Source organism: Ranitomeya variabilis, chromosome 8, assembly GCF_051348905.1.
Source record: "Ranitomeya variabilis isolate aRanVar5 chromosome 8, aRanVar5.hap1, whole genome shotgun sequence".
Lineage (NCBI taxonomy): Eukaryota > Metazoa > Chordata > Amphibia > Anura > Dendrobatidae > Ranitomeya > Ranitomeya variabilis.
Genome location: NC_135239.1, coordinates 49,001,720 through 49,025,291, shown reverse-complemented (window position 1 = coordinate 49,025,291; position 23,572 = coordinate 49,001,720). Strand labels below are relative to the sequence as shown.

The window sequence follows — 23,572 nt, the reverse complement described above, 5'->3', positions numbered from 1 at the left end:
TTTAATTTTTTTCCCTAACTAAGGGGGTGATGAAGGGGGGTTTGATTTACTTTTATAGCGGATTTTTATGAATGGCAGCTGTCACACACTAAAAGACGCTTTTTATTGCAAAAAATATTTTTTGCGTTACCACATTTTGAGAGCTATAATTTTTCCATATTTTGGTCCACAGAGTCATGTGAGGTCTTGTTTTTTGTGGGACGAGTTGACGGTTTTATTGGTAACATTTTCGGGCATGTGACATTTTTTGATCGCTTTTTATTCCGATTTTTGTGAGGCAGTATGACCAAAAACCAGCTATTCATGAATTTCTTTTTGGGGGGCGTTTATACCATTCCGCTTTTGGTAAAATGGATAAGGCAGTTTTATTCTTCGGGTCAGTACGATTACAGCGATACCTCATTTAGATTTTTTTATGTTTTGGAGCATTTATACGATAAAAACTATTTTATAGAAAAAAGAATTATTTTTGCATCGCTTTATTCTGAGGACTATAACTTTTTTATTTTTTCACTGATGATGCTGTATGGCAGTTTGTTTTTTGCAGGATAAGATGACGTTTTCAGCGATACCATGGTTATTTATATCTGTTTTTTTGATCACGTGCTATTCCACTTTTTGTTTGGCGGTATGATAATAAAGGGTCGTTTTTTTGCCTCGTTTTTTTAATTTTTTTACGGTGTTCACTGAAGGGGTTAACTAGTGGGACAGTTTTATAGGTCGGGTCGTTACGGATGCAGCGATACTAAATATGTGTACTTTTATTTTTTTTTTAATTTAGATAAAGGAATGTATTTATTGGAACAATTTTTTTTATTATTATTTATTTAGGTTTTTTATTTTTTTTTCACATGTAAAAAAATTTTTTTTAACTTTTTTACTTTGCCCCAGGGGGGCATCACATTATATTGACAGATCGCTGATCTGACACTTTGCTGTGCACTGTGTCAGATCAGCGATCACACAGGCACAGCAGGGAGGCTTCCCGGCGCCTGCTCTGAGCAGCTCCGTGGCCATTTTGGATCCAGGCCTGCAGGGAGGAGGAGGTAAGAGACCCTCGGAGCAACGCGATCACATCGCGTTGCTCCAAGGGTCTCAGGGAAGCACGCAGGGAGCCCCTTCCCTGCGAGATGCTTCCCTATACTGCCGGAACCCTGTGATCATATTTGATCGCAGTGTGTCGGGGGTTAATGTGCCGGGTTCGGTTCGTGACTGCTCCTGGCACATAGTGACGGATGTCAGCTGCGATAGTCAGCTGACACCTGGCCACGATCGGCCGCGCTCCCCCCGTGAGCACGGCTGATCGCACTGGATGTACTATCCTGTCACTGGGAATTAAGTCCCAGGTCACCTTGACGGAATAGTAGGTCCAATGGAATTAACCCCTTCACCCCGAAGGGTGGTTTGCACGTTAATGACCGGGCCAATTTTTACAATTCTGACCACTGTCCCTTTATGAGGTTATAACTCTGGAACGCTTCAACGGATCTTGGCGATTCTGACATTGTTTTTTCGTGACATATTGTACTTCATGATAGTGGTAAAATTTCTTCGATATAACTTGCGTTTATTTGTGAAAAAAACGAATATTTGGCGAAAATTTTGAAAATTTCGCAATTTTCCAACTTTGAATTTTTATGCCCTTAAATCACAGACATATGTCACGCAAAATACTTAATAAGTAACATTTCCCACATGTCTACTTTACATCAGCACAATTTTGAACCAAAATTTTTTTTGGTGACGGAGTTATAAGGGTTAAAAGTTGACCAGCAATTTCTCATTTTTACAACACCATTTTTTTTTAGGGACCACATCTCATTTGAAGTCATTTTGAGGGGTCTATATGATAGAAAATACCCAAGTGTGACACCATTCTAAAAACTGCACCCCTCAAGGTACTCAAAACCACTTTCAAGAAGTTTATTAACCCTTCAGGTGTTTCACAGGAATTTTTGGAATGTTTAAATAAAAATAAACATTTAACTTTTTTTCACTCAAAATTTGTTTCAGCTCCAATTTGTTTTATTTTACCAAGGGTAACAGGAGAAAATAGACCCCAAAATTTGTTGTACAATTCGTCCTGAGTACGCTGATACCCCATATGTGGGTGTAAACCATTGTTTGGGCGCAGGGCAGAGCTCGGAAGGAAAGGAGCGCCATTTGACTTTTCAATGCAAAATTGACTGGAATTGAGATGGGACGCCATGTTGCATTTGGAGAGCCCCTGATGTCCGTAAACATTGAAACCCCCCACAAGTGACACCATTTTGGAAAGTAGACCCCCTAAGGATCTTATCTAGATGTGTGTTGAGCACTTTGACCCAACAAGTGCTTCACAGAAGTTTATAATGCAGAGCCGTAAAAATAAAAATCATATTTTTTCACAAAAATGATCTTTTCGCCCCCATTTTTTTATTTCCCCAAGGGTAAGAGAAGAAATTAGACCACAAAAGTTGTTGTGCAATTTGTCCTGAGTACGACGATACCCCATATGTGGGGATAAACCACTGTTTGGGCGCATAGCAGAGCTCGGAAGGGAAGGAGCGCTATTTTACTTTTCAATGCAAAATTGACTGGAATTAAGATGGGATGCCATGTTGCGTTTGGAGAGCCCCTGATGTGCCTAAATATTAAAAACCCCCACAAGTAACACCATTTTGGAAAGTAGACCCCCTAAGGAACTTATCTAGATGTGTGGTGAGCACTTTGACCCAACAAGTGCTTCACAGAAGTTTATAATGCAGAGCCGTAAAAATAAAAAATCATATTTTTTCACAAAAATGATCTTTTCGCCCCCAATTTTTTATTTTTCCAAGGGTAAGAGAAGAAATTGGACCCCAAAAATTGTTGTGCAATTTGTCCTGAGTACGCTGATACCCCATATGTGGGTGTAAACCATTGTTTGGGCGCAGGGCAGAGCTCGGAAGGGAAGGAGCGCCATTTGACTTTTCAATGCAAAATTTACTGGAATTGAGATGGGACGCCATGTTGCGTTTGGAGAGCCCCTGATGTGCCTAAACATTGAAACCCCCCACAAGTGACACCATTTTGGAAAGTAGACCCCTTAAGGAACTTATCTAGATGTGTGTTGAGCACTTTGACCCAACAAGTGCTTCACAGAAGTTTATAATGCAGAGCCGTAAAAATAAAAATCATATTTTTTCACAAAAATTATCTTTTCGCCCCCATTTTTTTATTTCCCCAAGGGTAAGAGAAGAAATTAGACCACAAAAGTTGTTGTGCAATTTGTCCTGAGTACGACGATACCCCATATGTGGGGGTAAACCACTGTTTGGGCGCATAGCAGAGCTCGGAAGGGAAGGAGCGCTATTTTACTTTTCAATGCAAAATTGACTGGAATTAAGATGGGATGCCATGTTGCGTAAGGAGAGCCCCTGATGTGCCTAAACATTAAAAACCCCCACAAGTGACACCATTTTGGAAAGTAGACCCCCTAAGGAACTTATCTAGATGTGTTTTGATAGCTTTGAACCCCCAAGTGTTTCACTACAGTTTATAACGCAGAGCCGTGAAAATAAAAATTCCTCTTTTTTTCTTCACAAAAATGATTTTTAGCCCCCAGTTTTGTATTTTCACAAGGGTATCAGGATAAATTGGACCCCAAACTTTGTTGTCCAATTTGTCCTGAGTACGCTCATACCCCATATGTGGGGGGGAACCACTGTTTGGGCGCATGACAGAGCTCGGAAGGGAAGGAGCGCCATTTGGAATGCAGACTTAAATGGATTGGTCTGCAGGCGTCACGTTGCATTTGCAGAGCCCCTGATGTACCCAAACAGTACAAACCCCCCACAAGTGACCCCATATTGGAAACTAGACCCCCCAAGGAACTTATCTAGATGTGTTGTGAGAACTTTGAACCCCCAAGTGTTTCACTACAGTTTATAACGCAGAGCCGTGAAAATAAAAATTCCTTTTTTTTTTCACAAAAATGATTTTTTAGCCCCCAGTTTTGTATTTTCACAAGGGTATCAGGATAAATTGGGCTCCAAAAGTTGTTGTCCAATTTGTCCTGAGTACGATGATACCCCATATGTGGGGGGGAACCACTGTTTGGGTGCATGACAGAGCTCGGAAGGGAAGGAGCGTCATTTGGAATGCAGACTTAAATGGATTGGTCTGCAGGCGTCACGTTGCATTTGCAGAGCCCCTGATGTAACCAAACAGTACAAACCCCCACAAGTGACCCCATATTGGAAACTAGACCCCCCAAGGAACTTATCTAGATGTGTTGTGAGAACTTTGAACCCCCAAGTGTTTCACTACAGTTTATAACGCAGAGCCGTGAAAATAAAAATTCTTTTTTTTTTCACAAAAATGATTTTTTAGCCCCCAGTTTTGTATTTTCACAAGGGTATCAGGATAAATTGGACCCCAAAAGTTGTTGATCAATTTGTTCTGAGTATGCTGATACCCCATATGTGGGGGGGAACCACTGTTTGGGCGCATGACAGAGCTCGGAAGGGAAGGAGCGCCATTTGGAATGCAGACTTAAATGGATTGGTCTGCAGGCGTCACGTTGCATTTGCAGAGCCCCTGATGTACCCAAACAGTACAAACCCCCCACAAGTGACCCCATATCGGAAACTAGACCCCCCAAGGAACTTATCTAGATGTGTTGTGAGAACTTTGAACCCCCAAGTGTTTCACTACAGTTTACAACGCAGAGCCGTGAAAATAAAAAATCCTTTTTTTCCCACAAAACTTATTTTTTGGCCCCCAGTTTTGTATTTTCCCAAGGGTAGCAGGAGAAATTGGACCCCAAAAGATGATGTCCAATTTGTCCTGAGTACGCTGATACCCCATATGTTGGGGTAAACCCCTGTTTGGGCACACGGGAGAGCTCTGAAGGGAAGGAGCACTGTTTTCCTTTTTCAACGCAGAATTGGCTGGAATTCAGATCGGATGCCATGTCCCGTTTGGAGAGCCCCTGATGTGCCTAAACAGTGGAAACCCCCCAATTATAACTGAAACCCTAATCCAAACACATCCCTAACCCTAATCCCAACGGTAACCCTAACCACACCTCTAACCCAGACACACCCAACCGTATTCCCAACCGTAAATGTAATCCAAACCCTAACCCTATCTTTAGCCCCAACCCTAACTGTAGCTCCAACCCTAGCCCCAACCCTAACCCTAGCCCTAACCCTAGCAATAACCCTAGCCCTATCACTAGCCCTAACACTAGCCGTAACACTAGCCCTAACCCTAGCCCTAACCCTAGCCCTAACCCTATCCCCAACCCTAGCCCTAACCCTAGCCCTAACCCTAGCCCCAACCCTAGCCCTAACCCTAGTCCTAACCCTTGCCCTAACCCTAACCCTAGCCCTAACTCTAGTCCTAACTCTAGCCCTAACCCTAGCCCCAACCCTAGCCCTAACCCTAGCCCTAACCCTTGCCCTAACCCTAACCCTAGCCCTAACTCTAGTCCTAACTCTAGCCCTAACCCCAACCCTAACCCTAATGGGAAAATGGAAATAAATTTTTTAATTTTTTTATTTTTCCCTAACTAAGGGGGTGATGAAGGGGGGTTTGATTTACTTTTATAGCGGGTTATTTAGCGGATTTTTATGATTGGCAGCTGTCACACACTGAAAGACGCTTTTCATTGCAAAAAATATTTTTTGCGTTACCACATTTTGAGAGCTGTAATTTTTCCATATTTGAGTCCACAGAGTTATGTGAGATCTTGTTTTTTGCGGGACGCGTTGACGTTTTTATTGGTAACATTTTCGGACACATGACATTTTTTGATCGCTTTTTATTCCGATTTTTGTGAGGCAGAGTGATCAAAAACCAGCTATTCATGAATTTCTTTTGGGGGAGGCGTTTATACCGTTCCGCGTTTGGTAAAATTGATAAAGCAGTTTTATTCGTCGGGTCCGTACGATTACAGCGATATCTCATTTATATCATTTTTTTATGTTTTGGCGCTTTTATACGATAAAAACTATTTTATAAAAAAAATAATTATTTTGGTATCGCTTTATTCTCAGGACTATAACTTTTATATGTTTTTGCTGATGATGCTGTATGGTGGCTCGTTTTTTGCGGGACAAGATGACGTTTTCAGCGGTGCCATGGTTATTTATATCAGTCTTTTTGATCGCGTGTTATTCCACTTTTTGTTCGGCGGTATGGTAATAAAGCGTTGTTTTTTGCCTCGTTTTTTTTTTTTTCTTACGGTGTTTACTGAAGGGGTTAACTAGTGGGGCAGTTTTATAGGTTGGGTCGTTACGGACGCGGCGATACTAAATATGTGTACTTTTATTGTTTTTTTTATTTTATTTAGCTAAAGAAATGTATTTATGGGAATAATTTTTTTTTTTTTCTTTATTTAGGATATTTTTTTTATTTTTTTTTTACACACATGTGGGGATTTTTTTTTTAACTTTTTTACTTTGTCCCAGGGGGGGACATCACAGATCATTGATCTGGCAGTGTGCACAGCACTCTGCCAGATCTGCGATCTGCTGTGCAGGGCTGCAGGCTTACCAGCGCCTGCTCTGAGCAGACACTCGGTAAGCCACCTCCCTCCCTGCAGGACCCGGATGCCGCGGCCATCTTGGATCCGGGACCTGCGGTGAGGAGGGAGGTAGGAGACCCTCAGAGCAACGCGATCACATCGCGTTGCTCCGGGGGTCTCAGGGAAGCACGCAGGGAGCCCCCTCCCTGCGCGATGCTTCCCTATACCGCCGGTACACCGCGATCATGTTTGATCGCGGTGTGCCGGGGGTTAATGTGCCGGGGGCGGTCCGTGACCGCTCCTGGCACATAGTGCCGGATGTCAGCTGCGATATGCAGCTGACACCCGGCCGCGATCGGCCGCGCTCCCCCCGTGAGCGCGGCCGATCGGCTATGACGTACTATCCCGTCGAGGGTCAGATAGGCCCAGGTCACCTCGACGGGATAGTACGTCTAAGGTCACAGAGGGGTTAAGGGGTTAAAGGGATTATTCAGGACTATTCAATTTTTTCACTGTAGGACGAAGAATTAACAGGCAGGTAGTTGCTAACTATCTGCCTGTTGTGCCCCGTGCCAGTCTCTGCTAGCATAGAGTGGTCACAGACCACTCTTGCCACTGATTCAGTGGCTTCCTCTGACATCATGTCAACAGAGCAGCAGCTTCTCATCCACTCTGCTCTGCTAACTGGGTGTGACTGCTGACATCATAATTGACAGCTGGCTCCCTACTGCCTAACTGCGGGGAGCCAGTTGTCAATCAGTATGATGTTGGAAGTCATGCCCTGTAGACAGAGGAGACTGGAAGAAAAAGAACTGCTCTTTTGACATGGACATGAAGCTGCTAATTCACTAGCAAGAGCGGTCAGTGTCTGAGCCAGCGCCGGTTTGAATAGACTAGTAGTTGTTCTTGTTAGCAACTACAGATGCATGTGATCCAGAGTTTGATAAAACTTTCTATTCTAACAATGGGGCAATAGCGTTTTTGGGTGGTCAATATTGGAATCCATCAGACATGTGAAATTATTTTTTTATTTATTTTTCTAATTACTTATATCACAGCTAATATACCTCCCTTGTATACCCCTCACCTGTATTCAAGGTTTCTTAAAGGGAATCTGTGATTAGAATCAACACTTCTAAGCTGTCTACATGGTCATGCAGGTAATAGGAAGCTGAAAAAAATGCTGCATTCATATCGATTCGATGTCTTATTGCAGAAAAATCCACATTTTTCTTATATGTAAATGAGCTATTCAGAGATATGGACCAGACACTGATCTGCATGACAATCTGCCTTCAGGGATTATTTTACATGAAAGGGGTGTTACCAGTGTGATGTGTAATGGCTGCTTTCTGCTCTCATCATCTCACTGCAGAGGTGTGTGATTATACCAGACACATCTGCAGGTTCCTCTCAGCTTCAGCTTCCATCTCAGAGGATGACAGCTGCAGCAATATTGTTGCAAAACAGCAGAGCTGTGAGAGCTGCAGCAAGTATATTTGTAAGGAGACAAAAATTCAGTTCTATTCTTCTGTGTTAGTTATACATGTAACACCCCTTTTATGAAAAATAAGCTTTGGAGGCACATTTTCATTTAGAACTATGTCCAGCCCATAGCCCTGAACAGCTCATTTTCATATTAAAAAAAAGTGGATTTCTCTGGAAAAAACATCAGATTGCAAATATCCAGATATCATTTTATCCAGCTTCAAATGACCTAAGGGTAGATGCCCATATTGACAGATTAGAAGGGTTGATCCTACTGACAGATTCCCTTTAAACTCCAAAACTGGTAAGGAACTTTAAATTTAAAATAAAAATGTAAACTATTTGATAGAGTCTAGAAGTTGATGTGGCAAGAAGATACAAGTATTTTATTTTCAAGTCTGAACAATATCTCTTGCACAATCATTCATCAGATTGTACAATCCATCACTCAGAGAAGCCAAATCTTAGAATGATTTGTGAATGTTCTACGACAGAACCTGGGAGGATAAGAATCTAATCCTACTTTGGGCTATCAGTTATATTTATGCCACAGAGGCTAAAGGAGCAGGTGGACAAATAACATGGATGTGTGTCAAGAAGACAGAAAGGTTAGCATTTTCAATGTGATTTATTCTCGAAAATCCAAGATAATCTATCATTCATTTTGCTGGTCACTGATATGCCTAGCTGAATTATTCCATACTAAATCAGAGACACGTTTGATAGGATCTATTAGCGGATAGACATTATATTAGGGTTCATTATTTAATGGTTTGAGGGGCAGTTTCTCGAAGCGCTGCTTTAAGTAAGCATTCACCTTTCAAAGAAAATGTCTGTTCTTGGGTCGTTAATGTCTGCTTAATGAGGCATTGTTACTAGTATTTACTATCATGTTAAATTAAAGATGTTATGGCTGGTAAGCATTTCTCAGGAAGTGATGGCTTCCTATGGAATACAAGCCAATCGTAAAAGATTTACTACTGGTTTTAATATTCCCTGCAGCTGTATTACAATTCAAAAAGCATGTTAGGCATGATAACTTATCGAGATATGTTTGCAGAATTTTACTTTGTTAACTTGGTTAAATGAAGTGTAACTTTTTGAACTAAACCCAAATGTATTTTATTTCATAAGCACATTACCGCAATAGCAATTACTGATAGTAAAGGATTCCTGTACTGAATGTGTGTCTGGATGTCATACCCCATCCGTGTACACACACACGTATAAACATACAGTACACACTGTAAGGGGACCTGGCTATCTGGCAGCGTTACACAAAGGTACAATGTTCTTGTAGTGAAAATAGGAAAAAGTTTTTTTTCTGTGCATAAACTTTCAAAACCAAAATAAACAGCTTTTTTTCAACCGCATTCTTCGAAACAAAATAAATAGTCCTTTATCAGGGTCAACACAGTCAAAGCATTGCTTGGACTCAGTCTGGCCACCATGAACGGTCTTTCCATGTCCCACACACAGATATCACTGAGGCAGCTCAGCTGCCCTAAATTGTCCTACTAAAACTTGGAATGGAGGTATGGGAGCGGCCATTCAAGCCTGGTCACTCTACAACCTGGGCCCATTAAAAAAAGCTTACCGCTGTTGGAGCATTCATCTCCTAGACCGATATCGCTGAGGCTAGCCATGACAGTGACACATATCTCCCATCCAGGACTTTTCCAGCTGCTACCCTACAACACATACACATGTATATTCACATTAATCACACAAACACACAAACATGTGAAAAACGTTCATGCATTACTCACTCATTCACTTATTACAGGCACATACAGTAGTGTGAAAAATTGTCCCCCCTTCCTGATTTCCTATTATTTTGCATGTTTGTCACATTTAAATGTTTCAGATCATCAAACACATTTATATATGAGACAAAGATAACACAAGTAATCACAAAATGCAGTTTTTAAATGAAGGTCTTTATTATTAAGGGACAATGAAATCGATATATTTAGTTAAGGACAGTCAGACCAAGCAAAATAAAGACAATAGCCATTCAACCCTCCCTGAATGAAATGATCTGGGTCTATACAGGTCGGAGATATTGGTCCAAGGTCCGACGTAGCGGTTCTATGCATTTACCCCTCCTATATTCAAGAGGGTTCCTCAGGGGACAGAAGTCGCAGTGGAATTAATAGCCCATCATGCTTGCACAGTGAAAATGATAGCGGTATCCATTTGCCACAGCTAAGATCTAAATGGTCTAACCGCAATTATGTCATGGCATGCACATCCGGTTGTAGAAACAGTGGAATGCAAATAATAATTTACAAGGAGGTATCTTATAGATGATATTGTCTCTCATTGGAGTCGTTCTTTTTCTTTTCTTCATCTTGTCCAGATGCCATGCTGACTTTTCACCACCACAGCGTGTCTCTGCTGACTTACATCTTCTCTGGTCTTGTGCAGCAAATCCCTATATGATACACTTAAAAATAGCAGTGTCATTATAATGCTTCTGAATAAAAATATCTGCCCTATGTTGTGCCCATAAATAAATAATTTCTTCTCATTGTTTTCCTTACACAAAATATGACCCACACACTATCCCTCCAATGGTACATGGCCTCCGCATTGCCCTCTCCTTCCCATACTGGGTGCCTTTTTCACAGTGTCCTCTCACACTGTGTCCCCCTATACTGCCCAGTGTCTATACTGTGCTTCCACATCTGATTTCCCTTCCTCTGCATTCTGTCCCCTCCTTGCTGTGGTTGTACACTGTTCTCCCATGCTGCCCCTCTCCATACTGCCCACCCACACTATCCAGTCTCTATTTGGTGTCACCTCACATTCTTTTATCCCATACTCTCCTCACACTATTTCCCTCAATAGTTTCCTGACACATCCCCCTGCTCTCCATACTGTGTCTGCACCCTTCCTCCCTCGCTCCCCATACTATGTCCACACCCACCCCCCACTCCTCATTCTGTTTCCACTTACATTCCTCCCTTGCTTCCCATTCTGCATCAGCATCCATCCTGCCCCCTCGCTCCCCATACTGTATCCTCAAATTTCTTCCCCTAATTACAATAAATTTTCAATGTCTTCAGCTCCATTGGAGCATTTACTACACCAAACTTCTGCTAATTATGCAATGTCGAGGAGTGATGTCAGCATAGTGATCACATGACCTGATCACGCTGCTGAAGGAGCCCTGACCCAGAAGCGCCGGAGGTCAGAGTTTCAATGGCACTGGCACCTGGGAGCTAATGTGCTGCACTTTTTCTGAGCTGGCAGTTGGTTTGAAAGCTGGCTCAGAGAATTACTGACTTCCAATAAAATGCAGCCACTGGGGAGACGCCTCGGACGTCACATTAGGCGGCCCGACGAAGCCCCATATATGCACTTTGCAGGAATCCACTGTTGATGTACACGATAATACTGATATTGTAATCAGCTATCAAACAAAAGGAAAGATTCAGCACCTGATAGATCAAAAAATTACTGCCCCAGCAGCAGTGAGTTTGGAAAAATAGGTAGAATTGACTCTAGAGTCCCAACACACAATTATATTTTTGGAGCAAATTCTACAAATATCTGTATAAAATTAATTATGTTTCTGAGTTCAGATTGTTGTTTATGACTTCATTTTAAAAGGAAACTGTCATTAGGTTTTATCTGTATAAAGTACGGCCAGCACCTTTAAGCCCTCTTTTACAGCATTCTAGTATGCTGTATGTATGTCAACAATCACCTCTGCATGGCACAAAAAGACCTTTTATTATATTCATAAACGGCGCAGTCCGGTTCAATGGGTGTCTCTGGACTTGATCCGGTACCTCCTCTCTTCTTATGATCGCCATCCTCCTTACCTGCTTCATGTGGATGATGCATCTTATGTCATGTGCTCAGTGTCCCCCATCACGCTCCTGTGTAGGCGTACTTTTCTTTGCCCTGCCGAGAACAGAGCAAAATAATGTAAAGTGCATGTGCCGGGAAAGGCCAAAGAATGCTGATGATCCATAAGTTAAGCTGGCACAAGTGCACTACAGTGCTGTGCTCTGCCCTCGGCAGGCAGGGCAGAGAGACATGTGGCTGTACAGGAGCATGATAGGGGGCACACAGAATGGATTATGTAGGATGTGTCATCCGAAACAAGACCAGAGATGCCCCTCGGATGGGATTGTGCCATCTTTCAGTATAATAAAAAGTCTTTTTTTGTGCTTTGCGTAGGGGGTTAAGGACATATATACAGCATATTAGCATGTTGTTAAAGAGGGATTAAAGGTGAAATGGGAATTGGGAAAAACCTGGTGACAGGTTCCCTTTAATTACATATAACGCAATATTGTGTCAAAATGTTATGTACTTCATCATCTTACATGCAAAGCCTAAAGAGGGCAGAATTGATTTTCAGGGTTTGATATCCTTTTCTAATGAGATTATTCACATCTATATGGAGGATGGAATTTTTAAGTATTCCTCTATATAGGATACAAAAGATAATTCACTATATTCAATATTAGTCACTAATCAGACTCATTCACCCTCTGGAGAATCAATAGAGAAGTGGGTTTTAAAAGCTTTGCGCATAATATTTTGCTACATTTCTAAGAAAGTTCAATCATGATGAAGTGTAGTTGGTTAATGTTAGCTTGAGTGGACAGATTTCAGATTCTTTGGGTTTGCCGTATGAACTCTAAAAATATAATCAATCCATATGACATTAGATTATCCATCTGCTTTACATTTTACAGTTTCTAGACATTCTCAGTGACTGTTCCCCTTGAAACCACAAATGACATTTTAGCTTCGTCAAATCTACAACTATAAATCAAATATCTTGTTTAAAGAAGTTGAGAAAACACTTTATTTGGCATTGTCAGCATTATAAACAAATGCCAAACTGTTCTCTAGTCAAACTCAATAGTCGTGCATATAAAACACTGGCATAGATCTCTGAACCATTCCCTTAAGGATTAAAGAAAGGGCTGAAAAGAAGCAAATTCAATCTGAAGTTTGCAACAACACAAAATGAAGAAAATCCAAAACTGAATTAATGTTTTTCTAATGAAAATAACTTTGTAATTTAATATTTCAACTTTGTTTTAAAAATAACAAAAATTCTGTTTCAAATGTAAATATAAAATACAGATTAAAATTTCCATAACCAAATACATACTATACAGAATGCTGTACAAATAGAAAAAAGAAACTCATAGTTTAAAGCTTGGTGGAGATTTATCTTTCCAGATTGCAGTGCTTGTGATATAATGTAATAAGTTTCATAATCAAACATATTTCTTCTTAAATGTCATTTAATGTAATCTATAAGATTGTACATCATAAATGTGAAAGAATTGATATATTAGGTTCAACATTTAGTAAATTAGAGTGATAATAAATTTGAAGATAATTTTTTTTTTAAGATTCCTTTATCTCTACGGTATAAAAATTAGGCTAAACCAAAAATATTCTTTTATATCATCTAAATTTTCATTTACCATAATTTATCATTATAAATGAATACATTAGATAGTAATTTTCCTTCATTTAAGTATGATTGAATTAGCAAAACAAACTTTTTCATAATTATTTCACTTTATTTCTTTATTTTTTCCCTAAATAAATGTGGCTGTTGATGTGCCAGAAAAAAGCTATTCAAGTTATTAGATGAAGTAAATTCCATCTGCAATTTCCTTCAGTATCCTAGTACACATCGACCCTGATTCATGAAAATGTTTCTGCTAGAATTATGCAGAAAAAGGTTTCAAAAGCGCAAAATGTTTCCACAGCTTGAGACTGCGCAGATAGTTTGCGACTTTTATTATTTTGACAGCATTTTCACTGGTTTCCAACAAAATAGGCAGGGCTGGGGGTGGGACGGAGGTGTGACAGGGTATGAAGACCTCCAGTTGTCAAATTCATAGGGATCTACAGCGTTCTATACTTCACAAATCGTTCTTCAATCTGGAGTAAGATTTGTAGTGAGACGCACATAGAGGCAGACACCACTTTGTGCCTTGTCTGATTCATTAAGAGACATACGCCTGCGCCTCTTAATGAATCAGAAGCCTTGCACTCCATCCTCCTATATAATACAAGAGTCAAATTTGTCCTGAATTTTACAAAAAAGGATAATTTTTGGTTATTCACTGTATATGAATCCAGTCTTTTGCCATCTTATTCGTTTATAGATGCCTGGGAAAGGGTTGAAGAATGAAAAAATATATATATATATGTTGTGACAGAGTCACTGCTGCCATACGTGAAGGAAGATATGTGTCACAAAGGTTGCTTTCCTGCATGATGTGAAAGCCATAAGTGTTTTCTCCAGCATGATATGTGCTGAGAGCAATCCAGTCGCTATATGGGCCAGGCTTTCATGGTGGGTAGGTCAGAGATGGGCGGGACGCCTACCCACCATATCTCCACCTCCAGGATGTGACTGGAGGGAGTTAAATGTCCAGCTAGTTTTTTTTTTCTGGGCCTGTGTTTTGTGGAGGAAAGGACGCCTCCATACTGAAGCTCCCAAGAGAGGTGCCATATGTGATGTTCCAGAAGTACTAGGCAGGACACTGTATAAACTGTTTACTTTCTTTTGAGCCAGAAAGTCTGTTTTTCTGTTACCAGTTTGGGTTTTTGATTTATGAAGAAATAAACCATCCAGACACTTTAACCAAACGTGGACCTGTGTTTAACTCGAGGAGCAGCTAAGTGAGCCGACCTTCCACAATGTTTATGCTCATCTGTTCTGCCATGCAGCTCTGCTCTGATTTCTTGATCATCTTCGGCCTCTTCTGTCTAATGCAGTATCTTCCTCCAACTTGCAACGTCTCTGGTATTGATCTGACCCTACGTTGGATGCAAGTGAGAAATTACAAGTCATGACTTTGTGTCTCAACATTATGACGACATGTGACCTAGTGTTTCGGCTTACCTGGTGAAGTGGATCCTATAACCCCCAAGTCCGGGTGGGTACAAGGGCCACTGGCATTGTACAGCAGGCAGGTATGGCACAGGCCACAGGCAGACAGGACACCAGAAAGAAAGTTTTGAGCAGGTACTAGATGCACTGGAGGCCTCAGGCAGACAGGACACTGGAAAGATGATATGGAGCAGTTACCAAAGCAATGGAGGCCGCATGTAGACAGGAGACCAGCGGAAAGCAGATATGGAGCAGGTACTAGAAGTACTGGAGGTCAAAGGCAGACAGGACACTGGAATGAATGTATGGAGCAGATACAAAAAGCAATTGAGGCTGCAGGCAGACAGGACAAAGGAAAACTAAGAGGCTTAAAGTAAAGACACTGGTGTGTGACTTGGTGGGCCTTATATAGGCTTAGGCAAATGATCTCATGGGAGCACACCAAGCCACTTGCACAGCCCGAGTTGGATCACACCAGAGGTCAGCTGAGAGAGGTGAGGGGAGTAAAGCATCCACCCTGTAACAGGTGTGTAACACTTAGTCATCACTGAAAATTATGGAAGTCAGAGTAAAACGTCATATAGTACAAAAAAGCTGAACCAGACCAAAGACATCCACTGGACCAGAGCAGGTCTGTGCAGTGAGACAGATGATGGCCAGATCATTATATTTTTATATATTGTTTTACATAGTTTTATTATGCTCAAGGGACTGAATAACTATGAGCAAAGTAATGCAGCTTTAATTTACATCAAATAAGTTTCCCAGCCTAACTCAAATCTGATAAATTTTAATATTGTCAGATTTGCTCATCTGCTCATCTTTATTTAACCCCTTACCTACTGCTGATGCGCCTTTTAACGGTGGCAGTTAAGGGGCCTTGTTCCTCAGCGACGCTTATTAATGGCAGTCAGAAATAAGTGTATAACACAAAAGTATCCGAGATCTCGGCTACTGGGGTTAACTAAGACCCCAGAGAACATGATTTGGGTTGGTTTTTACCGTCCCCTGTAACATGATCGCTGTTATTCACTGAATAACGGCGATCACGAAAAAAAGTCTGAATTTCCATTCATTTCTCTCTCCTCTGATATGATCTAGCATACCAGAGGATAGAGAAATGGAGTCCCTAGGGCTCCCCCGGTACCTCCGCCATCCTCGGGTATCCTGCTTCATTCCTAGCAAAAAAATATGTTTCCAAAATTGTTCTGATGTAAAGTAGACATGTGGGAAATGTTATTTATTAACTTTTTTGTGTGGTATGCCTCTCTGATTTAACCCCTTTCTACTATTTGACGTACTATCCAGTCCAAGTGACCTGGGCTTTAATTCCCAGGGACCGGATAGTATGTCAAATGCTGTTACACACGATCGGACATGCTCACGGGGTGAGCGCGTCCAATCGCGGCCGGGTGTCAGCTAATTTTCACAGCTGACACCTGGCACTAAGTGCCAGGAGCAGTGACGGACAGCTCCCGGCACTTTAACCCCTGGCACACTGCGATCCAAGATGATTGCATAGTTCCTGCGGCTGCAGAGGGGCTGATAGCCCCTCTGCCTTTGGATCGGAGACCCCGTGGCATGGCCGCAGGGTCCAGATCGTTCCCATGGAGACCCGATGTAGTCACAAAGACATCCGGGTCTCCAGAGCAAAGAGACTTCCTGACATGCGCAGTGCATGTCAGGAAGTCTCAGGACAGTGCACAGAGAAGCTGCAGTGCTGCAAGCTTCTATAGCATGCAGATGCTGCTTCATCTGCATGCTATAGAAGCAATCTGCCTGCAGAAAATGAGTATCCCATAGTTTGACAAAGTGTAAAAATAAGAATTAAATTTAAAAAATGTTTTAAATAATTGTAAATATATAAAAAAAAAAAAAAAAATTAACCCCTTTCTGACCTCGGACGGGATAGTACGTCCGAGGTCAGATACCCCGCTTTGATGCAGGGCTCCGGCGGTGAGCCCGCATCAAAGGCGGGACATGTCAGCTGTTTTGAACAGCTGACATGTGCCCGAAATAGCGGCAGATGAAATCGCGATTCACCCGCCGCTATTAACTATTAACTAGTTAAATGCCGCTGTCAAACGCAGATAACCATCGCTTCTGACCGGGCGGCCGGAAATGAGCGCATCGCTGACCCCCATCACATGATCAGGGGCCAGCGATGCTTCTGCAGAGTAACCATAGAGGTCCTTGAGACCTCTATGGTTACTGATCCCTGTAACCACCCTGTGGTCGGCGCTCATAGCATCTGATGATCGCCGCTATGTAGCTGAGCCGATTGCGTTGTGCCAGCTTCTAGCCTCCCATGGAGGCTATTGAAGCATGGCAAAAGTTAAAAAAAAAAAAAGTCAAAAAAAATGTCGAAAAAATTAAAAAATATAAAAGTTTAACCCCTTCACCCCGAAGCCTGTTTTCACATAAGTGACAGGCCCAATTTTTACAATTCTGACCATTGTCACTTTATGAGGTAATAACTCTGAAACGCTTCAACGGATCCTGGTGATTCTGACACTGTTTTCTTGAGACATATTGTACTTCATGATAGTGGCAAAATTTCTTTGATATTACTTGTGTTTATTTGTGAAAAAAAACAGAAATTTGGTGAAAATTTAGAAAATTTTGCAATTTTCAAACTTTGAATTTTTATACCCTTGCAATAGAGACTTTTATCGCACAAATTAGGTAATAAATAACATTTCCCACATGTCTACTTTACATCAGCAAAATTTTGGAACCAAATTTTTTTTTGTTAGGGAGTTATAAGGGTTAAAAGTTAAACAGCGATTTCTAATTTTTTCAACAACCTTTACAAAACCATTTTTTTTAGGGACCACATCACATTTGAAGTCACTTTGAGGGGCTTATAAGATTTAAAATACCCAAAAGTGACACCATTCTAAAAACTACACCCCTCGAGGTACTCAAAACCACATTCAAGAAGTTTATTAACCCTTCAGGTGATTCACAGGAATTAACGGAATGTGGAAGGAAAAAATTAACAGTTAACTTTTTTTCCACATCATGATTTTTAGCAACAATTTTTTCATCTTCACAAGTATAAAAGGAGAAAATGGACCACTAAAGTTGTTGTGCAATTTATCCTGAATACACCGATACCCCATATGTGGGGGAAAACCACTGTTTGGGCACATGGCAGGGCTCGGAAGGAAAGGAGCGCCATTTGACTTTTTGAAACCAAAATTGGCTGGAATTGAGATTGGACACCATGTCGCGTTTGGAGAGCCCCTGATGTACCTAAACAGTGGAAAACCACCACAAGTGACCCCATTTTGGAAACTAGACCCTTCAAGGAACTTATCTAGCTATGTTGTGAGCACTTTGAACCCCCAGGTGCTTCACAGAAGTTTAGAACATAGAGGCGTGAAAATAAAAAATCACATTTTTTCCCCAAAAATGATCTTTTAGCAACAATTTTTTTATCTTCACAAGTGTAAAAGGAGAAAATGGACCACAAAAGTTGTTGTGCAATTTATCCTGAATACACTGATACCCCATATGTGGGGGAAAACCATTGTTTGGGCGCACGGCAGGGCTCGGAAGGGAAGGAGCACCATTTGACTTTTTCAAACCAAAATTGGCTGGAATTGAGATCGGACACCATGTCGCGTTTGGAGAGCCCCTGATATACCGAAACAGTGGAAAACCGCCACAAGTGACCCCATTTTGGAAACTAGACCCTTCAAGGAACTTATCTAGATTTTTTGTGAGCACTTTGAACCCCCAGGTGCTTCACAGAAGTTTAGAACATAGAGGCGTGAAAATAAAAAATCACATTTTTTTCCCCAAAAATGATCTTTTAGCAACAATTTTTTATCTTCACAAGTGTAAAAGGAGAAAATGGACCACAAACGTTGTTGTGCAATTTATCCTGAATACACTGATACCCCATATGTGGGGGAAAACCACTGTTTGGGCGCACGGCAGGGCTCGGAAGGGAAGGAGTGCCATTTGACTTTTTCAAACCAAAATTGGCTGGAATTGAGATCGGACACCATGTCGCGTTTGGAGAGCCCCTGATGTACCGAAACAGTGGAAAACCACCACAAGTGACCCCATTTTGGAAACTAGACCCTTCAAGGAACTCATCTAGCTATGTTGTGAGCACTTTGAACCCCCAGGTGCTTCACAGAAATTTAGAACATAGAGGCGTGAAAATAAAAAATCAAATTTTTTCCCCCAAAATGATCTTTTAGCAACAATTTTTTATCTTCACAAGTGTAAAAGGAGAAAATGGACCACTATAGTTGTTGTGCAATTTATCCTGAATACAATGATACAATGGAGAGCCCCTGATGTACCTAAACAGTGGAAAACCACCACAAGTGACCCCATTTTGGAAACTAGACTATTCAAGGAACTTATCTAGCTATGTGATGAGCACCGTGAACCTCCAAGTGCCTCACCAAAAATTATAACGATGAGTCATAAAAAAAAATTAAACACATTTTTTCCACAAAAATGATATTTAGCTACGATTTTTTTATTTTCCCAAAGGTTATAGGACAAAATAGACAGAAAAAGATGTTGTGCAATTTTTCATGAGTACGCCGATACCCCATATGTGGGGAAAAACCACTGTTTGGGCACACGTCGGGGCTTGGAATGGAATAAGTGACGTTTTGGATTGCAGACTTTGATGAAATGGTCTGCGGGCGTCATGTTGTGTTTGCAGAGCCCCTAATGTGCCTCAACAGTGGAAATCTCCCACAAGTGACCCCATTTTGAAAACTGGACCTCCCAAGGAATTTATTTAGATATGTGGTGAGCACCGTAAACCTCCAAGTGCCTCACCAAAAATTATAACAATGAGTCGTGAAAAAAACAAACACAATTTTTCCACAAAAATGATCTTTTAGCTACGATTTTTTTATTTTCCCAAAGGTTATAGGACAAAATAGACAGAAAAAGATGTGCAATTTTTCATGAGTACGCCGATACCCCATATGTGGGGAAAAACCACTGTTTGGGCACACGTCGGGGCTCGGAATGGAATAATTGACGTTTTGGATTGCAGACTTTGATGGAATGGTCTGCGGGTGTCATGTTGTGTTTGCAGAGCTCCTGATGTGCCTAAACAGTGGAAATCCTCCACAAGTGACCCCATTTTGGAAACTACACCCCTGAAGGAATATATCTAGAGGCATAGTTTTATAGTATTGATTATAATTCTTTTGCTTTTACTGGTGTATGAATTTATAATGTGGTGTTATGTGTAAGATGTGCTCGGTACATCAGATAATAAAAGTGTGTTGTGTCAACAGGGTATAAACTAATTTTATTAATTTGTGGATGTGTGGTATGCTTTGAAGCAATCCTTAATGCAAAGGCCAGGTTTCTCAGGGCAGGTTTCACAATGGTAAATTGTATCCTTTCGGATTCCCATCTTGGAACATACTCTGCACCGTTTTTGTGATCGTCCTGTCCTCGCTGTTTGGGGAACCTGTCCTGGGAAATGTTGACCTGGGACAATACGGGCACTATCAGATTCAGAAGTACTGGGACCCTCACCTCCCTGTGTGCCAAACATTAGGGCCTTGATAACTACCTCCTGAAACTGAAGGAAGGTCCCCCCGTATTGCTTGTAGATCGGAACAGCACAAAAGCATTGTACAGTGCCATCTGTACAATGTGCACGGCCAATTTTTTGTACCATATGTAAGCTTTTCGCATGGCACTGTATGGTTGGAGGACCTGATCTGAGAGATCCACACCCCCCATGCACCGATTGTAATCCAGGATAAAATCTGGCTTTGGGACTTGTGTTGTGGTCCCACGAACAGTGACAAGGGTGCTGTTGTCACAGTGTATGGTGGTCAGGATAAGGACATCCCTTTTGTCCTTATACTTGACCACCAGCATGTTGTCGCTGCATTTGGCTCTGCTTTCCCCTTTTCTCAGCATTTGTCCAATTAGCGGCTTAGGGAGGCCTCGCTGATTTTTTCACACGGTGCCACATGCAGCTGTACCTCTGGCAGAGAGGGCCTTGAAGAGTGGGACACTGGTGTAAAAGTTATCAATGTAGAGGTGATAACCCTTATCCAGCAGTGGGTGCAGCAATTCCCACACAATTTTCCCACTCACCCCCAGGATGGGGGGGCATTCAGGGGGGTTAATCTGGGTGTCCTTACCCTCGTAGACCCTAAATCTGTGGGTGTACCCTGAGGTACTCTCGCACAGTTTGTACAGCTTTATTCCGTACCTGGACCTCTTACTGGGCAGGTACTGTTGGAATTTTAGCCTCCCTTTGAAATGAACCAGAGATTCATCAAATGCGATGTCCCTCTGGGGTGTGTACGCCTCAGCAAATTTTCTGCTGAAGTGTTCAATCACTGGCTGAATTTTATATAGACGATCAAAATTTGGATCGTCTCGGGGAGGACACTGCGCATTATCACTGAAATGTAAAAATTTTTGGATCCCTTCAAATCGTGTCCTTTTCATGGCCATGCGGAATACCGGTGTACTGTAGAGAATTTCAGTACTCCAGTATTGCTGAAGCTTTGGCTTTTTGATTATGCCCATATGCAGCACAATTCCCCAAAATGTCATCATCTCTGCTGCATTTACGGGGGTCCATCTGGCGTGAGATGACGTGGGATTTTGGGTGAAAAATTGCTGGGCATAAAGGTTCGTCTGGGCCACCATAAGATTTATTATTTCATCACTGAAAAAGAATTTGAAGAAGTCAATTTCAGTGAGGCCAGTCGTGTCAAACTGGATTCCTGAGCTGCTGCTGAAATCCGGAATGACGGGCTGAAAATTTTCAGGGGGTGCAATCCATACGGGATCGATTGCTGCAGGAGTTGCCTGGGTCCTTCGGCACCTTGTTGGGGGTCCTTCCTCACCAGATGAGGAGGATGATGATGATGATGATGAGGAGGAGGAATAGAGGAATGTGGGATCTTCCTCACTGGCTGTATCCGTGTCGGACGCAAGGATGGCGTAAGCCTCCTCTGGTGAATAGCGCCTTGTTGACAAATGGGCCATTTTTTTTCCCAAACCCTGGGGATGTGTGTGTAAGTGGTGCTTTTACACGTGTAATGTGTGGGGCTTGTGTATAGGGTACTCTTTATTATACCCAATCAGAGAGAAAAAACAAGTAGTGAGAAAAAATGTAGAAGAAACAAGAAAAAAAAGCTGAAAAGAAAAATCAGATGTAAAAAAATAAGTTTGTATAAAAAATGTATAAATTTACCGTACGCAACTAAATATCTTTTTTGCAAAAGAAAAAACAAACGCCACTAATAGTGTGACATACGCTCCCCTAATGAACGCGCTAAAAATTAGGCGACGCAACTAATTATTCTTTTTACAAAAGAAGAGCGAACGCCACTAACAGTGTGACATACGCTCCCCTAATGCACTCGCTAAAAATTAGACGACGCAACTAATTATTCTTTTTACAAAAGAAAAGCAAACGCCACTAACAGTGTGACGTACGCTCCCCTAATGAACGCGCTAAAAATTAGACTACGCAACTAATTATTCTTTTTACAAAAGAAGAGCGAACGCCACTAACAGTGTGACATACGCTCCCCTAATGCACTCGCTAAAAATTAGACGACGCAACTAATTATTCTTTTTACAAAAGAAGAGCGAACGCCACTAAGTGTGACTTACGCTCCCCTAATGAACGCGCTAAAAATTAGACGACGCAACTAATTATTCTTTTTACAAAAGAAGAGCGAATGCCACTAACAGTGTGACGTACGCTCCCCTAATGCACTCGCTAAAAATTAGACGACGCAACTAATTATTCTTTTTACAAAAGAAGAGCGAACGCCACTAACAGTGTGACGTACGCTCCCCTAATGAACGCGCTAAAAATTAGACGACGCAACTAATTATTCTTTTTACAAAAGAAGAGCGAACGCCACTAACAGTGTGACGTACGCTCCCCTAATGCACTCGCTAAAAATTAGACGACGCAACTAATTATTTTTTTTACAAAAAAAAGTGAACGCCACTAACAGTGTGACATACGCTCCCCTAATGAACGCGCTAAAAATTAGACGACGCAACTAATTATTCTTTTTACAAAAAAAAGTGAACGCCACTAACAGTGTGACATACGCTCCCCTAATGAACGCGCTAAAAATTAGACGACGCAACTAATTATTCTTTTTACAAAAAAAAGTGAACGCCACTAACAGTGTGACGTACGCTCCCCTAATGCACTAGAGATTATCCGGCGATAGCAGATTTTTTTATGCAAAAAAGACGCTACCTCCCTACCTATAAAAGTACTCTGTATGATTTTTTTTTTCTAAAAGATGATCGGTCGTCACTAACGCTGTGACGCCGGCTACACTAACACGCTACCACTAAACTACTCTGTACAATTTTTTTTTTCTCTAAAAAAAAGACCGGTCGTCACTAACGCCGTGACACCAGCAAATATACGTCTAAAACTACACTGTACTAACTACTATTATTATATTTTTGTAAAAAAAAATCGGACGTCGCTTAGATTGCAATGTCCGCTACGCTAACTAGCTAAAAAAAAAAAAGTCCTGTAGCGCAGTCTCTGATCAGCAGCGGTACTGCTCAAAGAGCTGCGGACACAGGAAGAGCATGAAATGCTCTGCGCGGGACGCCGCGCACAGGAAAAAAAGCGCAAAAAAGTGAGCTAAAAATTGAATTGGAGGGGGGGAGGGGGGTACTGGAACAGGGATGGA

At 41.5% G+C, this 23,572-nt stretch overlaps 1 long non-coding RNA gene across 1 annotated transcript in view; it reads right to left on the bottom strand.

The window, feature by feature from the left end:
• Positions 1-14,996: 14,996 nt before the first annotated feature.
• The window catches only part of LOC143787864 (uncharacterized), a 33,744-nt gene continuing 25,168 nt past the window's right edge, over positions 14,997-23,572 (bottom strand). The window contains exon 3 of the long non-coding RNA XR_013218487.1: positions 14,997-15,162. This is a non-coding gene — a long non-coding RNA (uncharacterized LOC143787864). The remainder of the gene's footprint in view (positions 15,163-23,572) is intronic.